The sequence below is a fragment of the Symphodus melops genome (assembly GCF_947650265.1).
Source record: "Symphodus melops genome assembly, chromosome: 13".
NCBI classification, from domain to species: Eukaryota; Metazoa; Chordata; class Actinopteri; order Labriformes; family Labridae; genus Symphodus; species Symphodus melops.
The window spans coordinates 15,776,945-15,791,507 of NC_136703.1; the positions used below are offsets into that span (position 1 = coordinate 15,776,945).

Below are 14,563 nucleotides of genomic sequence, written 5' to 3' on the forward strand. Positions count from 1 at the left end.
CTTAAATTAATTGAATGAGGCAGTCACCTGGAGGTCTGGCTGCATGCCTAAATAAAGAGTTGCCTCAGGTGACAGAGGGAAGAGAAATAAAGGAGGAAATAAATTCATCCAGACATTTTTATTATGTTGATCATATTGTAGCCTCAGTCTAAGGCTGTTGGTCTGCATTGATATAATTTGAAATGAGTTTGAGTCTTCTAAATCTTTAAATGAAGGGGAAATCAGTAGGCCTATCCATCAGAAATGATGTACTGGTTAACAGTTTATATGATCTATAGCATGTGTATGGTGACCCTAAAATTTATACTTTTCTCCTCTTATAACAGTTTTTTTTTCATGAAAAACTGGAAGATTCATTTTACGGTATTACGGTATGTCTTCAGGAAGAGCAATAAAAACAGCTGTTTCTAGCCCTACAATTTAAAAAAAATAAAACTAATCATGTGACTGTGAATATCTGTGGCGGAATTGAGTGTGAAGTGCCTGCAAATCGTGCAAGAGGTCCATTCCCAGCTAATGTTACCATGGTGGATGCTGGAGGCAGCGACGACGTCAAAGAGCACTTAAAACATGCTCAGCCACATTTCTCCCTCCGTACTCCTCCCTCGTCCTTACCCCTCCCTCCTTCTTCTCCTCCCCCCCCCCCACCCCACGTTCCCTTAGGAAGAAAACTGGGCAACATCTGGCTGAGTTTATGAGAGAAAGAGAGAGAGAATTGGTAGACCATGAAAACTGGGGAGAATTTTTTTCTTGGGCAGTGCAGTCTATTGTTGTAGTTGCCATTAGTGGCAGTGAAACTTTAATCTTGTGAAAATACCCATTGTTGCATAAAACAATTTGACCAATAACAATGCCGATGTCAATGTTCACATTAATGTCTTTCTGATAAAACACATGTTGCACTTCTTGTGAAAACAACTTTTATTCAAACAGAAACGAGCTGACCGCTGCAGAACACTGTGGAACAAGTCAAGGCTGTTAAACCTCACAGTCATGAGAGTGTCATGAAACCACACACACACGCACACACACACGCACACGCACACACACACACACACACACACACACACACACACACACACACACACACTGTACAAAAACTGTACATATCAGGTAAGGGCCAAATGGAAACATTGTTATCATGTGTCTGTTCAATGAAAACACAACAACACTGTACCTTATTATTTTCACCTCGGGTCAATCTCCAGTACACAGTGCTTTAAAATGCAAGTCACTTCATTATAAACAGATTAGCCACTCAGATTCACAGGAACAATAAATAGACAATAAAATACATCATCGTCAGCATAAGAAGTCACACACAGATTTAAAAAAGAAGAAGAAGAAGAAGAGTGGCACTCGAGACTGTTCCGGAGTAGAAAAGCAAACAGAATATGATATTGGTTCATTAAACAAATGCACAGCAGGCTACAAGAACACAAGGAGAAACGTAAAAACAGACTTTTCTTACAGTAAGCTGGCTGATTTCGAGGTCAGCTGAGTTTCCGTCCATTTTAATAAAGGTCCTGATTTTTTTTTGAGAGGATGTAAGCTGAGCCTCAAACTGTTTTTGTGGGGCGTCTTAAAGCCCAAATTCACTTTTCTTGTTGATCTCTCCGCAGGAACTGGGAGACCATCAGTTGACTGAATGGTCCAAACAATTCAGACACAGTCCCATTGCAGTAATTTGTTTCAGCAGACAGGGTTGTCTCCTTTGGCACGGTACATTGAGAAGGTCTCTGTGGATTGTCGATTTTGAGGTCCATGTTGTGATATTTACAGCAGTTCACTGTTTAGCTGCAGATGTAAACACATTCATGCCATCATAAACCAGTCCAGGGTTGGCATGGGTTTACGGTTAGTTCCACTGGCTCAGCTTAGCCACACTGGTAGTCGACAGCGGTGGAGTGATTGTCGCTTGATATGGAGCCAGAACTCTGTAGCACCGCAGTACTGTAAATGAATCCAGCTCCCAGTCTATTGAAAACATGCAGGGAAATGAAGGCAGTGGACCGCTTGCCAATACCTTGAAGCTCCACACTGATGACTGATGCTCTGCTGAGGGACATTCACCCACAATGGGCTTAAGTACTCAGAGAGCCAATGTGTTTGTCAGTGAAGGAGACATTCATTGGTAAGATGGAGAATTTGTGACTAGCTATACTTGACCACATTACATTGAAATGCTGGGTCCTGGAGGATGTGTATATCGGTTTATATATAGTCTGATGGCCAAGATGGTGGGGAGATTTGGGCTGCTTGACTGTGTACACTTGAGTTCGTAGCTTTTGAACCTCTTGGTACCTGGTTCTACAAGCAGCTGTGGAGAGAAACATTGAGAAAAAAAGTTAGTATTGAACTGCAAAGAATGAAAGATAAACGCTCCACAAAGTGATTTGAAGATGCATCCTTTAACCAAGGGTCTTTAGTTGTTTTTAATTTCCTTTGTCTTCTCAAAAAAGGTTACATCATATAAAAACCTAGTAACGGAGAAATACATCTCAAACACCCCATAGTAGATATTTAGTTTTCTTTGACTTAGGTTGATCATTTTCCTCCTCTGGCTCTCTGGCAAGCCTCCAGAGCTTCTTAAGAATGTCCTAAATGCAGCTGGCAGCAGCCCAAACATCAAGTGCTCATTAATAAATAGAAGAAAAAAAAAAGACTCAATTGGAATGTGTCTTTTATTCAGGCTGCACAACAGTCAGCAACTACTCACTTCTTCCTGCGGGTTAGGTTAGGGAAAAAAAAGGAAACAATGATGTATGTCTCGTTTGCTGGGGGCGCCTCATTGGCTGAGCAAACAGGCCCCACAATAACTACCAATCACTGAAGACGTTATCATCAGTCACCCAGAGAGGTGCATAGTAAAGGAACTTCAATAAAAACGCTGTATGTTGGGGGACTAGAGAAAAGCACAGGTAAGAGTTGAGGAATAAATTACAGAGAGATGATTTGACCTTTCCAAGAACTGCAACAACTTTATCATAAGGGGATGAGACACACTTTACTCATGGTTCAGAATCAGACTCGTTTTTTCATTGCTGCATTTACACATACAAGGAATTTGTCTTGGTGCAAAAGCAGAAGGGGAATAAAGCCAAAATAGTTTGCACCTTAGTTTAGACTGTGTTGTGTATAAAGAGGAATCCAGTTGTGCAGAGCTCCTCACGCTCTTCCTGTCTCACTCTGATTGGCTGCCGTACAGAGAGGGACCATCCATTACAGCTATGAGTAAATAAACACGCGCAGCAATTATAGTGCCAGTGCCATCATCTGTTATGCAACACAGGACGTGAATGTGTACATGTGACCAAATCCAAATCGCATGGACACAATTGCGTGTGTGAATTTGTGCATGTGTGTCAGGACGCCATTCTCAGGTTTCTTCGCCGTCGTCTGCACTTTAATAAATGATTTGGGGGGCCAGAGAATCAACAAATATGGCCCCCGGCAGGGCGTAATGGAGTGCATGACCTGCCTGTGGATGTGTTTGAAGAGTGCTCCTCTTTCTTCTCTGTCAACACCTCACTAGCTCCACACAACAGACGCATTCACGACACAAACTCACGTGTGACGCCTGTGTTCTTGTTGTTAATGAGGAAGTGTGCGTCACTTTATGCAGTCGTGAATGTGTGTACGCTTATCAGCTGATGATTATGTTTTAATGTCAGCATGTTGTGACAGAGTGTTAAAATCATATGGAATCTTGCGTGCCTGAGTGTAAGTCCTGCATTTGTGGTCATGATTATGCCCGCTTTAGAAACATGTGACAAAGACAAGCGTATTATGTTCACCAGTAAAGTTACAAATGCGTTCCGGAAAATTTATTGAGCTGAAATGGCTCCGACAGGCTGCTTTCAACTTTTTCAGTCAAAAGGTCGTTGTCCATAATTTTCTGCATCATCAGCTGCTAAAGACTAAATAATAAAAATAAAAAACAGATATATTCATACTGCAGTGCACGAAAGAGAATATTTTGACAAGTTATTGCACTTGACTGTTCTGTAACTGATTAACAGAAAATGTTGAAATATGTACACCAAGATTGAAAGCAATTGAAATCAAACCCTGTTGTCGTGCTGACAATTCCTTTATATGACTCATTCCAGTTGACATTTTTCCAGTGTTGGAATGATGTTTAATAGAACATTTCTGCCTGTGATTTTTTTTTTTTTTTTTTTTTAGCAAACAGCACACAAAAATATGATTTGACACAAAGTCTTAAACACACATGGAGGTTTCATTCATCACACAGACAGTGACCACATGCAGCCGTTTGGCTGTAGAAAGCCTGCATAGCTAGGAATGTAGAAACATACTATATTTCACTGTAATACTTAAATCACGACCCAAATCTTCACACGAACAACTACTAATAAAACATACAATATCGCTTGAAACTCCAGCTTTCAGACAAGATGCAACCCTCCTGTTATCATGAGGAGCCACTTCACTTGAAGAAGGTTCACTGGCAGGGAAACGAAGCCCCATTGCAAATGGATTTTTTTTCCACACGGATTAGTGTATGTGCATACACATAACTGTTTGTTCTAAATGTTATTCATATTAACATTGTGTGCATTGCCGTATAAAATCCAAACGTGCTGCCATACAAAAGCCTGAAATCAAATTTCAAATAATAATGTCCCTCTCCCGTGCAGCACCCAGCCATCATCTCCTTCCAACTCCAATCAGCCATTCCTATCTGCTACTCCCTGCGTAACCCTCGTTCTCCTCCCCACTCCTCCCCTCTCAGTGTTCTTGATGGTGGGACTGGACAGGGTGAGCACTTTCTCATATTAATACTGGTTGAGCCTGCGTCTAGAGACAGGAAATGATTGACTTATCAAAATTTGCAAAGGACCTCTGCAAAAACAGAGGTCTAGTTGAGGTGAATTAAATCATTTATTCTCCCCGGTAGGCTTGTGTTATGTAAAGTGTACAAGCATCGTGAATCTTTATACACAAAATATCAGGTCAAAGTGGAAAGATAATCTTTAGCCTTTGAGGTGTGTATTTTGTTGGTCCACCTGAATTTCTTCAAAAACTTTGAGTTTGTAATTCGGTCTGTCTAAATCACAGGGATTGGATGTCAAGCCTGAGAGTCTGGATAGTCTGAGCAGCTGAAGCCCTTCTTTTCTTTAAGTGCAACTAATATAAACTGCCTGTTAAACGGATGCAGAGTTTTTGGACCACCAATGGTAAAGTGCTGCTCTTTCACTTGGAATTACCCCTGTGGTTGGTGTCTTTTCACTCCTACTGAAAAAAGAAAAACACATCAAATTGAATTACTAGTACAAAGATTGGTACACCACACCCCCATCGACCCAACCTTACCTGGCCTCACCACACTCCACCAAGAGGAGAGATGTAACACAAGCCATATTGTGGTATGAAGAGAAGTGACATGTAGCAACATGGCTGACTTTCTCACTGTTTAAGTGAAACAGTAATAAGTGTTTGTTTTTATTGTCAAGTCTCGAGAGTGACTACAGAAAATGTTGTGTTTGATTATAAATGTGTATTTAACATCTAAAAAAGTCATGTCTTAAACAGATTTGATTAAATGTTTTTAAAAATAAATATAAAACAAATCACTTCCCTCATCACATGTCAGATTCATTGAACAGTCAGTGGATTTAATGCTGATTTGAAACCTATCTGACAGTAATCATGCAGCCATTTTATTGCTCTACAGCAATAACGTGATCAAAAAGAGATGCATTTTAGAAATGAATTACTCCCAGGTTCGAAATTCCCATTTGCTAAGAATGCAGATTGCACATTGAATAGGTGAAAAAAGTTCAGCGGGAAGACCCCTATTCAATCATTTGACACCGTAGACGTTTAAGACCCTCAAAAAGTAAGAGATAAACTAAGCCATACAAGAGAGCAAGAACATCTTCGCTGCAACAATTGCTTCAAGAGCCCGCTCTTTCTTCCTCACTTTTTCCCTTTTCCGCTCTCGCTTTCTTTTTTTTTTTTTCTACCTGACTTTTACAACTTCCTCCTGGTTGGGGCTGCAGCTCTAACCCAAACAAAACTCCATTTTTTAGTTATTGGCCCTCATGGCATGTAATGGAGAATCAAGCTAATTATCCCTACAGCTGTTTTCACTTGCTTTTTATGTAAGCAATACCTTGCTGATCCAGAGAGCAACAGTGAGGCCCTTCTTAGCGCTCCAGGCCTCCAGGCCGGCTGGAATTAGAGAGTAAAATGCCAGGTTTTTTGTCCTCCTCCCCCTGATCCTGCCCGTGTGTACCACTGCACCCATCTCCCAGCACACAACCCAGCCCCCACCCCCGGTACACCAAAAGCTTCCATTTCCACTCCCTCATACACCTTTCAAAGCTCCCTCTTTGATGTTACACAAAGCTGCTCTTCAACAATTAAGATGACAAAAGCTCATTTTCTTCCACTGACGGTCTCAGCAATTAACGAATGAGGTGAGCGAGGGTGTGTCATGAATTTAAATTGCAACCATCTCCTGCTGTCATAGAACTAAAGTAAAGAGAGTGGGTGCAAAGAAAAAAGAGTGAGGGAAAGACAGACAGACAGAAGGGTAAATGCAGAGAGAGGAGTAAAGAGTGAAAGAAAACAATACCTCAAAGGCTAATTACATAATTTCCTTCATCTGAGCAAACACATGCTGGGGAAAAGCAAGTGTGAGCAAGTCTCACAGATGCCAGGCCAAGAGGTGCTAAAGAGCCCTACTAACACGCTCTACTCCCTGTCAACGGACAGCCTGCACCACCAAAAAATTGAGCAAGATTTCAGAGGCAGCATTATCTGCACCATTTGTAGCCTTTGAGGGATCAATATCCAAAACCTCAGTATTTATCCTCCCTTCTCCAGAAATCTCTGAATAAAGAGACTTTTTGCAGATGAACAATTTCTGGTGTAAGGTTTCCCTCATTACAGTATGTTCTGACCTGCAGCCAGAAATCTGTGTAGTCCTATCACCACTAGGTGGAGTTGACTGTTGATGAAAAAAAGAAAGAAAATCTCATGTATCAAACTCATTAAACTCCCATGGAGAGGCAGCATGCATCTGTAAGTGAATCAGACAAAGTCTTTGCTTCACACTGGCCTTTTCTGGGCTTTCCTCTTGTTCAAACTGTCCTTCACTAGTATGCATTGACTTTATGGATCCTCAAAGTGATTTGTAAATAGCAGAGACAGACACAGATAGGAGAAAAACAGAAGGAACGCTGGTAGCATTTTTTTTAAACTTTCATTATTCTAGCTAAATTGCTGTTAAGTCTCTGTCGGACACATAAAGCAAAAGATCAATCCCTCCCTTGAACTCTACCCCTCTCCCTTTCCCTTTCTTTCTCTTTTTTTTTTTGTCTCTAATCCTGTGAGGAATGATGGAGGGCTCTCTGTGGAATGGAGGTGAGTTTCCCGAGTCCAGCCAAGGTGTGCCAATGTTCAAATGATACGGGTGGAATCTGCAGGATGTACTCCTGATGGGGATGTTTTGACATATTTTTCACACACACACACAAGTTTCAAATCTTCAAAGACATCTACTGTATGTATGTGCATTTGCTTGCATTTTGAGCAGTACACAAATGTTAGATAGATAGATAGATAGATAGATAGATAGATAGATAGATAGATAGATAGATAGATAGATAGATAGATAGATAGATAGATAGATAGATAGATAGATAGATAGATAGATAGATAGATAGATAGATAGATAGATAGATAGATAGATAGATGGTTTTTGCATCAAAGGGGGAGGTTTAAAACGTGTAATTGGTAGGACATGTTCAAATATTCATTTATCGTTTAAAAGCCCTCAGGCCAAAGTGAAACTATGTTAATAAAAAGTAAAATGTTCATACAGGTCTTAAATACAAGTTTGCGCAACGACAATAAAAGGCGCATGGATTCCTTTCTAACCCCAAATGCCATCCTCCTCCTCCCCCCACCTCCGTCTCTCTTGATCCGTCTCTCTAAATGCGCAGAAGTCTCTTCAACTAATCTCACCCATTTACTCCTCCAAGCTTTTTTATCACAGGATTCCTTCTCTTCCCCTTCTCTCTTGCTGTAGGCATAGTACGAGTGGTAGTGCTTATGTTACTGAGAGCTCCACTGAGGGCTAGCATGTCTGCCTGCGAGTACCTGTGTATGCTTCCCATCATGGCACCTACAGTATATTCCATTGTAAGAATAGCACAGGGACCCTGGTTAGTCTGTCCCATAACAACACCCTGACCTAGAGCTAAACCCCAAAGTGGAGTGGCGGCGGCCCATCAGAACCAAGGCCCTGAACGCGCCTGCATCCTGACACCAGTGCAGGCCCAGCCAGGCAGGGGAGACAAGTGAAACCCGAGCCCACATTAAAGCACCTTCATCAGGTAGGAGATCAGGGGAGGCCTCCATGCTCTCAGTGTCTGCGGGGGTCCGGGCCTCTGAGGCCCTATCTCACCTCCATCTGGAAAGAGAATCTGAGGGTAGTCTGATGGTTCGATAAGGGGCCATGCCGACTGACGCGGTAACAGCCTCTCACCCCCATTTGCAAAAGAAAAAGAAAAAAGACAGAGTGGATGCTAGCCAAGCTGTAGTGCACTCTCATGTGGGTGTGAGAGGGAGGGAAGGAGGCTTGGTGTGTGTAGGGTAGGGGGGTGCATGGCGGTGTTCACTTTACTTTGAAGGTTGGACCAGGTACATTTAAATGTTATACGGGCAAAACGCTATCAGTAACAAGTCAACAGAGTAATTTCCCTTAAGGTCTCAACTTGTACTTTTTTTATCCATTGTGCATTTGTGTGGGGAAAAAAAATGATAGACATGATTTCATAATTTATATTTGTGTTTCATGAGAGGAGAGTTTCCACGCAGGAGATACAGTGTGGGCCGGAGTCAAGACCTTGTTCCGGGAAAGATGGAAAATCAGGACAGAGAGCCAGACAATTGGCAATGGCCCATTTTTGCAAAAAAACAGCAATGTCACAGAAAAAGTGTTTCTTTAAAATGTCCTTTCCTTTTTCCTAGTTGTATATATGTATGCGTCCTGCTGTGCTCATTAAAACTGTCATCTCTCTGTTGTTTTGGAGAGTGCTATAAATTCTCCACCCTTCATGATGTCTTCTCAAGATGAGACCAACTCAACTGACCCATCAGTCTTCACTCATGACCCAACTCTTCACTTCCTCCCTCTCACTGCCCACAGACTCCCAGTTTCTCCATCTGGTTTTTATTGCCCATAGTTCAGTTCCCTCTCTTAACTGATTTGCTCCGTTACCAAACCAGACTGGAGACATCTTTTTTCATGTTCTGTATTTCTTCAGTATGAAATTCTTTCTAAAAGCCAAGTCTGAACACACTTGGTGGAGTAAAGACGTAAAACACAATTTAAATTTTACAAATTCATACATAACTGGTTACTGGTTACTGGAAACCCAAATGAATAATAAAAAGGCTGCTTACTGTGATTCCTCTGGACCATAGCGGTGCAGATTCTTGGACCTGAGCCTTATATGTTAATAGACTAAGGGGAATTGTCTGTATCGGTGTGAGTGTATCTCTGCTATAAATGGGCACAGAGACAATGAGGCTGCAGCTTTGGATGTGAATCGGTTTGGTTTGGTCCAGCTTGGTCATATCATGGTCCTTTTAGGTCACTTGAACCACTTAAATAAATACATCTGATCCGTCAGATCTCAATCTGCTCTCAAGACAAAACAGACCCACCTTTACATAGGTGTGTTGGTGTGTGTATCTGCCCCTGCATGTGAATCAGTGTTTGCCTATGAATCTCTATCTACGCGTGAGTGTGTGTGGGACACTTGTGTCAACAGAATCTGATAATAATGCCTATTCAGAAGCTGAAAGTATTTGAGGGTAGACAGGTTCAGACAGAGATTTACACAGTCAGCTAACATTTTTGTTTGGTCATCAAACATTAGAGCCCATGGCAATGCGGTGGTAACAATGTGTTCATTTATTCCCCAATCCCACTTGGGCAAGGGGTTAAATGATTTTGTTTTGTGGTTTATTCTCTCTCATGAATTTGCCTTTGCCTTTCTTTCGCAACGCAGATAGGAAAGGTCTATTTGACTTATCTTTTTTTAAACCAAAAGCAAAATGTGTGTACAAACAGGATCTGAGAGCGGACAGAAGAGTTTGATGTCGAGTTGAATGAGTGTGTTTATGCTGGCACAGCTGCACTGTGGTGCTTAATGCTATTTAAGTCCAGCCTCTGGAAGAACCAATCATGTTGTTGGTGGAGTCTGTTTGGTGCTTCTGGGGTCAGTACAGCCCCAGGACATGAGTCATGTAGGATATACGCTGTGGATAAAGACGAATGATTGGTGGTCTGCTCGTGATTGCCTCCTTTGTCTGACCAGTGAGTGAAAAGAAGTGCTGAAGAAATGTGCAAAAATTCTCAAATGACTAATTACTAATATAACTAAGGCACAAAGATCATATGATATCAAAAATGTTTCACATACAGCAATGAAATACCCCCAACTCAGAGCTTTAATGATGGTGCATTTAGTGAAAAATGAAATAGTGTATGCTGTATGTGGTAGGTACAACAGGTTGTGCGGTCCCACTGCCAGCAGGCATTCTGTGGAGCCAAGACGAGAGTGGGAAAGGGGATAATCAGAATAAAGGTAAGAGGGGGATGTTTTAGGGGGAATAACCCACCTTTAAAGCCTTAGGGAGGAAAGCTAGTATGTGTGGTCGCCGATAGAAAAAAAGGAAGGGAGAAAGATATGGTGAAACAAGCTTTTGTGGTGTCTGATGGGCGAGGGAGATCTGAGAAACATATTCAGGTGAAAAACACTCAAGACAAATGAGCAAGTTAGGATTTATTTAACTTCCCCAAAGTATTAAAGGCCTCTAGACCAATAAACCTTTAGACTTTTGAATTTTTGACTGAACCAGTGACACTCGTTATGCAGCGATCTTGAACCTTTAACAACCCTTTGGATCGCTCTGGATGCAGTTGAAGGTCCTGCCAGTGAGACTGAACGCCATATACTGTGGATCGTAAATAAGCATCGTAGAATTAGACAGAGGTTTGGCTCTGGGTGCAGATAGAGAGTAAATAATCCTCATTAGTTTTGACAAAGCGGCTCATAGTTTTGTGGTATTTATGGCTGGGACATGTTGTACCCATTAAATAAGCACTGATAGAGACATACACACTGACAGCGCTAAGTCGTGCACTTCAGGCTTGCTGTTGGATTTGTGCAAAAGGTTATAACTGGCGGGGCAAATGCATTGTTTAGTGATAGCTTAGTACATTACAGAGTGGGGCTGGGATTGCGATGTATTTGAGCTTGTTGTCACTGTAGTTAGTTACTTTACTGAGGTAAAATATTGAGGTAAAACGCCTGAACTCGGATTACTAAAACTGTAGAAGAGACAAAAGAAGAGATGTTGATAGTTTGCACTAAACTGACCTTTGAAAAAGCGATTTAATTAAGTTTTTGCAGCCTTTCAGAAAGGTGTAAAAATGTGCAGTATAAAATGTTGTGTGTGCGGTGCGTCTGTGTGTGTGTCTGTGTGTGAACTTGGTCCATTTTTTTCTGGGTGATGCTTGGAAAAGTATCGGCTTAAGGCCTGGAAGAATTCAGGCCTCCCAAGCAAGGTCATGTGCTGATGTTTAGTAGGAGCTTTCTCAGGTCACAGAATGTGACTTTAAACCATCACTCACATTACCCCACATCTTTGAGTAGTTGTGTTTCAGCGGCATACCCCACATCTCTGCCCCAGTTGGCTGTAATCACAGGTGACAGCCGCCTCAGTCCACTCACATAGTTGAAGGAGAAGTTAACCAAAATAGTTGCTACACATTAAATGAGCATTGCATGGGTATAGTTAGTTGCCTATGGGAGCTTAAGGTAGGGTAACACAGATTTAACTGAAAAAGTCTGGAAAGCATTTCAAAGCCAATGATAATATTTCTGTATTTTGAATATTATAAATAAAAAATGAAAAGAGAAATCTGAGTTGCTGATTTTGGATTCCTTATTGCTTATTCATATAACTTCCTGAGGCTAAAGAATATGGACAATATAACATGATACAAAACTGGCAGAACAAAACCCTAAAGGGCAGGTTCACTATTTTTCTAATTTGTAACAATAATCACATTCACATATGAACGGTGTAAAAGTTTTTATTTTTTTCCTGCTGGTGATACAGCCTTTTAAAAAATACATTTTCCTAAAGCCCATCAATTACAGGTGTTGAAGGAAAATATCATTTTTGGAAAAAGTCCATTCAGCTGCAGTTTAGCACAAATACCCCTTTTGTTTTACCCAGCATTGCCTATGGCTGATCTATAGATGAAAGAGGAAGGAAGTTTTATACTGTGTCTAACTCAAGCTATTGACGGCTCAGATGTGCTTCAGCTGAGCTTTGTAGTATCTTTTTTCCAAAATTCAACCAAACAAGTCTGCAGATTCACTCTGTCACAGCCTATATTGACAGTGTGGTACGATTTGTTTAAGCAGCAAAATAAGGAATCATTACAAATAGCAAAACATACTTCAATTTGATACTTATATTAGATTTTCTTTACATAGATATATTCTGGAAAATTTGTCAGGACTAATATTTAATTTGGATGAATAGAGTGACATCACTTTCCCTCTACTGCGCTGGTCTGTATAAAACCCTAAAATATCTTGTGTATCTTAAAGCTACACAAATGCTGGTATTCTACCACCAGTGAATGTGAACTAGCTACAGGTTAGATGGGACAGAGATTAAGAGCAGAATACAAAGAAAGCTAGCTCCTTCTCATACGTTTATACAGTGCTGAAGATGTGTTTCAAGCTATTTAAAGCTTCATAGGTGTTAATCATGAACACATTTCTAATGACTTTCTTGAACTAATGTGACTCTACCACCACTGGCCTCTCTCTCTCTTTCTCTCTCACTCCTGGCAGCTTAAGGCTCAAGGAGCCTGAACAACAAGCAGAACAGCCACATCTTCAGCTGTGAAGGTTGTTGTGAAGGAAGAATTACATTTTTAATCCATTAAATATATCAGAGGTACGTGTGTGTGTGCGTGTGTGTGTGTGCGTGTGTGTGTGTGTGTGTGTGTGTGTGTGTGTGTGTGTGTGTGTGTGTGTGCGTGCCCCCGTGCCTCGATGTGGCAAAACAAGTACTAACTATAGGGGCGGCAGTAGCTCAGTACGTAGGAACTTAGGTTGAGAAACGGTTCAAGTCCCGGTGCGGACCAAATCTGGAAATTTGTCTGGTAGCCGGAGAGGTGCTAGGTCACTTCCTGAAACTGCCGGGGGGGCCTTTGAGCAAGCCTCCTGGTTGTCCAGTTAGAATTATATGTACTCTTATAAATCTGTTCTTCAGTAAAAGCTACAATAACTTTGACCGCAAAACTAAGAGGCTTCTTTTTAGTTTAGCTAAATATGACAAAAATTGTGTTCAGTTACAATGTCATTCAAAGAACAGGTAAGGAGGCAGCAAATGACAAAGCACAACAAGAGACAGAAACAAGTAGTGATGTTTAAAAAAAAACCTGAGTGTAATAACAGTGGTTAAAGCGTGCTCTTTGATTGAGGAAATCCGTCTAGGCTATTTCACACTGTAGGAATCTCCTGTCGTGTAGATCAAAGGCTCGCCCAGAGACAGGGCTTGTACAGAGCATAAGGAACAGGTGACAGCTCTGACACACACAAAGGCATTTACACGTGCACACACACACACACACACACACAAAAACCCCTCTCTTGCATGGACAGCACACATGGTTAAATGAACACACAGTGAGATCACAAAAGCAGAGAGTGACAGCTCCTTTTGTGTCTGGATGAGCCTGTGGGGAAGTCTTTCTGCGGAGCTACAAGAGAATCATACATCTATCATCTGAACTTCGAAAACCACTTAAAGAGATTCAATAAGGCTACACACACACACACACACACACACACACACACACACACACACACACAAACACACCAAGTATGCAGTGGGTATGACAAAGTATATTAAGACTCTACAAGTATGAGCGTGACATTTACCATATGAGCAGAGCAATGATGCGACTAACACATGTACAGTGGACGTCTTGCTTCGAATGGTACAGAGGGCCATGGGGGACTCGATGCAGCCTTATGATGGATAGATGTAATATAGAGTCTGCTATATCCAGTGGGGTTGAACATAAGGCTATGTCATCACTGGCCCATCTCTCTTCATACCTTCCATCACATTTCACTCCCTCTCATAAACAGCAGGATGGGGGATACTCTGACTCCTACACACAAGGACAGGCAAACACACACACACACACACACACAAGGACACATGCAGGAAAACACATGGGGATTCAGACACATGCGCGCACAGCGACGCACTCATTTATTTGCAGCGGAGTCCAAACATGCTCACAAATGCATGCATGTATATTTACAATAACATTTTTACAAAGAGAAATTAATCCCGGGTGGTCCCGGACGCTGCAATGTTTCCACTTGAGAAAGCTCTGGTTTTGAAATCACGCGATCCGATACATACTGGGTTCAAACTACACACACACTCACACATCTGTAGAGTGATATCCATG

General features: G+C 41.5%; 1 protein-coding gene across 16 annotated transcripts in view; it reads right to left on the reverse strand.

The window, feature by feature from the left end:
* Window positions 1-903: 903 nt before the first annotated feature.
* The window catches only part of LOC306833597 (ERC protein 2-like), a 141,293-nt gene continuing 127,633 nt past the window's right edge, over window positions 904-14,563 (reverse strand). For 15 of the 16 annotated variants that reach the window (XM_079358958.1, XM_079358957.1, XM_079358959.1 and 12 more), the window contains one exon: window positions 904-2,320. The gene's annotated coding sequence lies outside the window, so the exon portion shown is untranslated. Of the gene's footprint in view, window positions 2,321-13,471; window positions 14,255-14,563 lie in introns of those variants that run through there. The other variant, XM_079358963.1, reaches the window with a different exon arrangement.